The 7,683-nt window shown below is 35.7% G+C and overlaps 1 protein-coding gene across 3 annotated transcripts in view; it reads left to right on the top strand.

Annotated features, from left to right (window-relative positions):
* LOC126863447 (uncharacterized) overlaps positions 1–7,683 on the top strand; it is a 135,575-nt gene that overhangs the window by 22,201 nt on the left and 105,691 nt on the right. The window lies entirely within an intron of this gene.

Raw genomic sequence — 7,683 nt, 5'->3', positions numbered from 1 at the left:
GAGACAAAATTCAAAGTCGATTTTCTCGAAAACAAAGCCTCGAATGAAAAATTTGTATTCTATATTTTCGACTTCTTTTTTCGCCTAGAATCACCCCCTTTCCGCTCGTACCACCAGTTACCAACCAGCCTGTACAATGAATTATTACGATTTGAACGATAATAATTAGAATAATAATTAATCAAAATACTTAATTACATTTCTACGTGAATTTTATCTCTGGGAAGGCAATTATTTTGAACGAATCTTGTATTTACTAAGAGTAGTGTATTTGTAGAATACAGTTGAACAACGTTAACGTTAAATTTAGCAATCTTCCAGTTCAAAAGTTATTAGGCGAGAAAGCTTGCAAAATTTGATATGGCTTTCTTCGTTTTATGCGTAGTAGATAGGATCGTTCGTATTTGTCGATACTATCAGCGTAATTGAATACTGTCTCCTGATGATAAGGAAGTACCAGTAGCAAGCCGAGTGAAATTAACGACTCCAAATGCGAATTTTTATAAAAAACAAACTGTATTCGTTCGTTCAAGTTCGTTCAACCGAATGGATAAATTTTCTCGTTCGTCCATCTTTTGAAACAACGTTATGACTAAATGAAAATTTAACTTTTTTCCTTTAATTTTTTTTGAAGCGTAGACAAACGAAAATTCTAGGTGAACGAACGTGTACAAATCGTGGACAATCATATTCCACTTAAGAATTAATGGAAAAGTTAATGGGAAGATAATGGAAGCCGATGGGAAATTTTTGTTAATTCTTCTTTGACGATAACTTATCTTCGAACGGTAGACAAACGAAAATTTTGTTTGAACAAACGTGGACGAATCGCGGGTCAAGCGATACTGTTGCGTTTGTTTTTTCTACAAACTCGCATTTCGGCGTGGCAACTTCATCGAGCTCGAGTTACATTGGTACCGGTTAGGCTATATATATTTCTTCTTGGTAACTCTTACGAAGACCGTTATTTGATACATTGATTCGTATATTGTATTTTCATATATCATACCTTAGCGATATTCCGTTACTTTGAGCACAGTGTCTCACACACTTGTCGCAAAGGTTTCATTCGTTTCATAAGGAAATTATACTGCACGCCATTTTTTGTTTTATATTATTTTGCCGAATTATGTATGATGCATGTTCTGTTGGAACATAATGGATCATAATTTAATGAGATAATACGATGCATGTTCTATTGGAAACAAATGGTTCATACATAATTCGATAAGATAATATGATGCATGTTCTATGCGAATAAAACGGATCATACATAATTCGATAGAGTAATATGATGCATGTTTTATGCGAACAAAATGGATCATAATTTAATAAAATAATATGATGCATGTTCTGTTGGAACATACTGGATCATACATAATTCGATTAAATAATATGATGCATATTTTATGCGAACAAAATGGATCATAATTCAATAAGATAATATGATGCATGTTCTATGCGAACAAAATGGATCATAATTTAACAAAATAATATGACGCATGTTCTATGCGAACAAAATGGATCATAATTTAATAAAATAATATGATGCATGTTCTGTTGGAACATACTGGATCATACATAATTCGATTAAATAATATGATGCATGTTCCATGCGAACAAAATGGATCATAATTTAATAAAATAATATGATGCATGTTCTGTTGGAACATACTGGATTATACATAATTCGATTAAATAATATGACGCATGTTCTATGCGAACAAAATGGATCATAATTTAATAAAATAATATGATGCATGTTCTGTTGGAACATAATGGATCATACATAATTCAATACAATAATGATGCATATTCTATGGGAATAAAATGGATCATAATTTAATAAAATAATATGATGCATGTTCTGTTAGAACATACTGGATCATACATAATTCGATTAAATAATATGATGCATATTTTATGCGAACAAAATGGATCATAATTCAATAAGATAATATGATGCATGTTCTATGCGAACAAAATGGATCATAATTTAATAAAATAATATGACGCATGTTCTATGCGAACAAAATGGATCATAATTTAATAAAATAATATGACGCATGTTCTATGCGAACAAAATGGATCATAATTTAATAAAATAATATGATGCATGTTCTGTTGGAACATAATGGATCATACATAATTCAATACAATAATGATGCATATTCTATGGGAACAAAATGGATCATAATTTAATAAAATAATATGATGCATGTTTTGTTAGAACATACTGGATCATACATAATTCGATTAAGTAATATGACGCATGTTCTATGCGAACAAAATGGATCATAATTCAATAAGATAATATGATGCATGTTCTATGGAAACAAAGTGGATCATACATAATTCGATAAAGTAATATGATGCATGTTCTATGCGAACAAAATGGATCATAATTTAATAAAATAATATGATGCATGTTCTATGCGAACAAAATGGATCATAATTCAATAAGATAATATGATGCATGTTCTATGCGAACAAAATGGATCATAATTCAATAAAATAATACGATGCATGTTCTATGCGAACAAAATGGATCATAATTCAATAAAATAATACGATGCATGTTCTACGCGAACAAAATGGATCATAATTCGATAAAACAATATAATGTCAAACGATAGCATAGATCGCGTGAGTTTCTTCGTTTTTGAAAGATAAGACGCAAGACAAGATAAAGAAAGGAATTATAGGTGTTTTTATTTTGTCATCTCTTGTCACGATCGTCAAGATTATGAGAAGATTGAAGTGAAGAACCGACGAAAGACGATAATAGCACGACTATAGCGATGTATTTCTGACGACGTGGATTAATTCTAGGGTTGAATTAATTATCGAAAGCGGATTTAGTTTCTCAGTTTATCTTGAAACTATAGTAAGTATAGCTCGATCGTTTGCGAGATAAGACACGGTGGACGTAATTTGGCCGGTGTATCGTGGCGAATTTAATACTAGCGATTCCATTATTCCAGGGCAGGCTCGTTGGCTCGTGAACATCGTATCCCAGGAAAGTAATGAAAATTCTGCTGACTGGAATTTGTTTCCGGGTCAGCGGCTGTTCCTCTGAAACTAGTTTCTACGACGCGATAAGTTTGCACCAAGGGCGAAACTATACAACATCTAAAAACGCGAAGGGTCGCGCTACGATAAAATCTTTAGTCTGGCGAACAAAATAATTACAATGTTGTCTTTTTGTAATAAAAGTCAACACGGTGACTGCTTACAACCTCGCGTCACGCGTAAAATCTTTTCAAACGTCCTTAGTCTTCCGAAACTAAATTTTGTTCACGATGCCAAACGAGATAAAAAGGAGACCGGATTATAGTTCATTCTTTTGAAATAAGTAGCTGACACTTTGACTGCCACGCCGAAATCACACGTTTCGCTGAGGACGCCACGGGAGTATTTTTATTATTCAAAGCATATAATGGCAAAATAATAATAAATCGACGATGTAAGACAACATTCTTCCCCAATGCACCGTTCATCTTCTTGGTGGTCACGGTTGACCTCTGTGGCACCTTGGTAACAGTCGATAGCGACGTATTGTAACAAGGCTTTTTTTATTTCAACAAACCATTCGCATTCGTTATTTCGTCGTAAGCAAAACGTGCAGAATATACAGTCGAAACGCGTAGAAGATATTAGTAAACAGTATTAGGATTATTTTTATGATTTCGACGAAACATTCGGCTGAAACGGTAGAGGTAGACAAAAATTATGTTTGCGATAAACCGATGGTAGTGGTAGATCGCAACAGAGGAAAATGTGCCGTAGATTTATCAGATCAAACGATAGCGTATTCTACACCGCATAGAAGAACTCTCGAGTGGTATATAAAATTAGCTTTGGAGTTATCGTCAAATACATCGATTTCAAACGCGACGATACTCCATAAACAAGCAACAAAAACAAAAATCAAGGTATGCACCTTACATCGCTGAAACGTGTACGAGACATTTGAGGCGTTTGTTGGTGCCCACAAGAAATACTCTTGATGTTCAACAAAGAAGTTTATTACACTATTAACAATCAATAGTCATCAATTAACGATTAACTATCAAGAGTTAATGATCACGTATCTCTAACTGTGTTTGCTTCTCTATGACACTAAACCTTCCGCACTTCGCAGCTCGGGGCAGAATGAATTCTTTGGTTCGAAACCAAACGGATTCTTTTCCTTGTTGGCCCTCGATATCCTCACTACGCACGCGTTTATTAGATGTCCGCGACGGTTGCCGCGTATGCGTTCTTCCGAATATTCGGCGAAAGAACCGTAGGGATATCGATGGATATGTCACGTAAACTCGAGGGCTGGATGATGGAATAAAACAGCTGAGTCGTAACGCAACTATTAATTTTGTTTGAATTAAACTTTATTATGAATTCAGCGATCACAATGTGATACACACTGAATTGACATAAATCACAATTCGCTCCAACCACGTTATGTAAAACTTAGTTACACTGATACGTTAAGTACGCGACTGTTATAAGGTTATAAGAGACTGTTATAAGAGACCGGTGAAGATACGTTGACTATTCTAAGGATACAGAATAAGCGAAGTGTTACTGACGATACTGTGTCTGAGGAAAGCTAGGGGTGGGTGTTTCTAAGGACACGGGACTATCGGATTTGTCGATGACAATTTTGGTTAGGGAAGCGAGGGCAGTAGACACCGTCTCCGATTGGATAATAAGACGGTTGGTGGACCAGGAAGGGTTTCAGCCACCCTCGTGAGAAAGTTGCTAACGGAACGTACCAGACGTGGGGAAAACTAACTTTCCGTGTTAACCCGTAGTAAACAATAAACGTAAAAGGAAACCTAAGACAAGAGATGCTCGCTTGGTCCGAAGGACCTTAACTATGGAAATTCCAAGACCCCCCGGTGAGTACTTAGGACTATTGAGGGTACGCGCCAAGGATGTGCAGACATCTGGGCGCCATCCTACCCGCGGTGTGTGACCTGGTCTCTGTTGTGAATTCATGTTATAGATACATTAGGCATGTCGGCCTTACCCTTTGTGTAGCGAAGCCGTTGGAAAATTCCGTGGTCGAGGGCCACCACATATTAGTAAACAGTATTTGCTCATTCTATATATAATAGTAAGGTTATGTGCACACTTCTACCTTCAATTATACAGGGTGGTTGGTAACTGGTGGTACAAGCGGAAAGGGGGTGATTCTACGCGTAAAAAGAAGTCGAAAATGTAGAATACAAATTTTTCGTTCGAGGCTTTGTTTTCGAGAAAATCGACTTTGAATTTTCGCTCGGTACGCCTGCACTTCATCGCGTCTCGTTATAACGGATCTTACTGTAGATCGTTGTCTCGATGGGAAAATTAAAAAACAAATTTTTATTCTATATTTTCGACTTCTTTTTTCGCGTAGAATCACCCCCCTTCCGCTTGTACCACCAGTTACCAACCACCCTGTATAATAGTAAGGTTATGTGCACACTTCTAACTTCAATTATACAGAGTGGTTGGTAACTGGTGGTACAAGCGGAAAGGGGGTGATTCTACGCGTAAAAAGAAGTCGAAAATGTAGAATAAAAATTTTTCGTTGGAGGCCTTGTTTTCGAGAAAATCGACTTTGAATTTTCGCTCGGTACGCCTGCACTTCATCGCGTCTCGTTATAACGGATCTCACTGTAGATCGTTGTCTCTATGGAAAAATTAAAAAAAAATTTGTATTCTATATTTTCGACTATATTCTTTTTTCGCGTAGAATCACCCCCTTTCCGCTTGTACCACCAGTTACCAACCACCCTGTATAATAGTAAGGTTATGTGCACACTTCTAACTTCAATTATATATATGATTATAAAGCAGCATTTACGATTATTTTCTAAGCTGTGTTTATAATAATATTCGAAGATCTTTCTTTTTATTGATGTTCTAATAAAATCGTTCAATGGGGCACTTTTTCTTTCAAAGTATCTTCTATTTATCGGTTATGCCCTAACTGTCAATTTTCATACAATTTTTACAATTGTAAGAGGTTGAAGCGCTCTGGTCACCAATGAGCACCGTGGCGTCACAGGTGAAACCGTGGTCAAAGTGTTAAATGCTAAAGAGAATCAAATCGACGAGCAAGAACACAAGACTAGGAAGAATTACGTTTTCAAACGTTCGAAGAACGAGCTGTTGTTTTCGCGTATTATCAACACCATTGATTTAACGACGATATAACAACACAGATGGTACATATTACATATATATATAGATATAGTTATGGCCCAGCCTTGTTCGTACACTCCCAACGCGTAGAATGAAACGCATTGGACTCGTATTATACGAAATTAAATTCGCTGATAAACGAATAAATAAAGTTTAAAGTCGAGTAATAAATCTAATTAATTCAATAATTAGAATAAAATTTATAAAATTTATTAAAAATTTTGGCGAATTAAGTGGAACTAAATGACTAAGGATTTTTACAGGAAAATTAGTAGCTGTATAAATAACAAATTTCAATCATATAGAGAATGCTATTGATAGATTAAATAATAAATGTCCAGTTGAATATTTATAATATAGTATTGAATAATTTATAATATAAATTATAATTCCTAAAAATATATAAATATTTGAAATATATTTATCTATTATAATTATCTTAAATTCATTAAATAAATAATTTAAAAATTACTATAATTCGTGATGGAATTAATCAATATAAATTAGGAAATATAACGATAGGCATTAATATAAAAATTCAATTTCATCGAATGTTATTATTAATTCACTTACTTTCCACGTCGACTTACTTTTTAATCAGGAAGCTTAACGATATTTATTTTACTATATAAGCGAAGTAAAAATTATGTCATAAAAAATGACTATTACAATTCTGCGAAAATCGAATTTTTCTCTCGCTGCTGAGAACGCTCGTTTCTTCCATTGAAATTATTAATAACGTCATTTCTAAATTACTCGTACCGTTATTCGACTTACTAATGCGATTAAAGAAGTAACGTATCAAACACGTTGATCAAATCATCTCGTTATCGCCGGAGAGATTAACGCGGTATTTCATTTGCGCGCGTCGTTTGATCCGCGTCGTTCCACATTATTCGGTAATTTCGTGCGAAATATTCGACAGGCTACGTCCAACTGATTAATTTGCCGATGATTTATTACACGTTAATGGATTCATTGGCATTGGCGTAAAGCGCCTAGAAGTCGGCTCTGCCGCATCATTTTTACCGCCGATGCCAATGTGCGACTCCAAATATAAACCTCTTGGTTGGTAAGCTCGCGGTGCCATCCATTCTCAGCCCTGGACCGAGCGTTTATTTTCTATGGTTGGGCGACACGTGCGGCTCGGCACACGTCGCTTTTCCTTTCCGTCTGTCCGGTCGCGTGTTGCAGTTCCATCCAATTTCGCGATAACAAATTCCCGGGATTCGAAGAGAAGAAGCCGGTGCCGATGTTGGAAAATTACGGTGACACTGAAATATCGAGCGATCGCGCGCAAGTACAGAGATCTCGGGAAATTGTTTCGCTGTGGGAAAAATTTCGTGATCTCGGTAAATTCGTCAATGGCGAGCAATTTCGAAAACGTCGGAGATTTCGTAAAGTTTCGCTGACTTTGCCGGTGTGCGGAGAAAATTTCGACAAATTCGCCGATTTCCGTATACTCGGAAGTTTAGGAATTCGAGGAGA

Source organism: Bombus huntii, chromosome 3, assembly GCF_024542735.1.
Source record: "Bombus huntii isolate Logan2020A chromosome 3, iyBomHunt1.1, whole genome shotgun sequence".
NCBI lineage: Eukaryota > Metazoa > Arthropoda > Insecta > Hymenoptera > Apidae > Bombus > Bombus huntii.
Note: the sequence above shows the minus strand (reverse complement) of the source record. Positions and strands in the feature narration are given on the sequence as shown.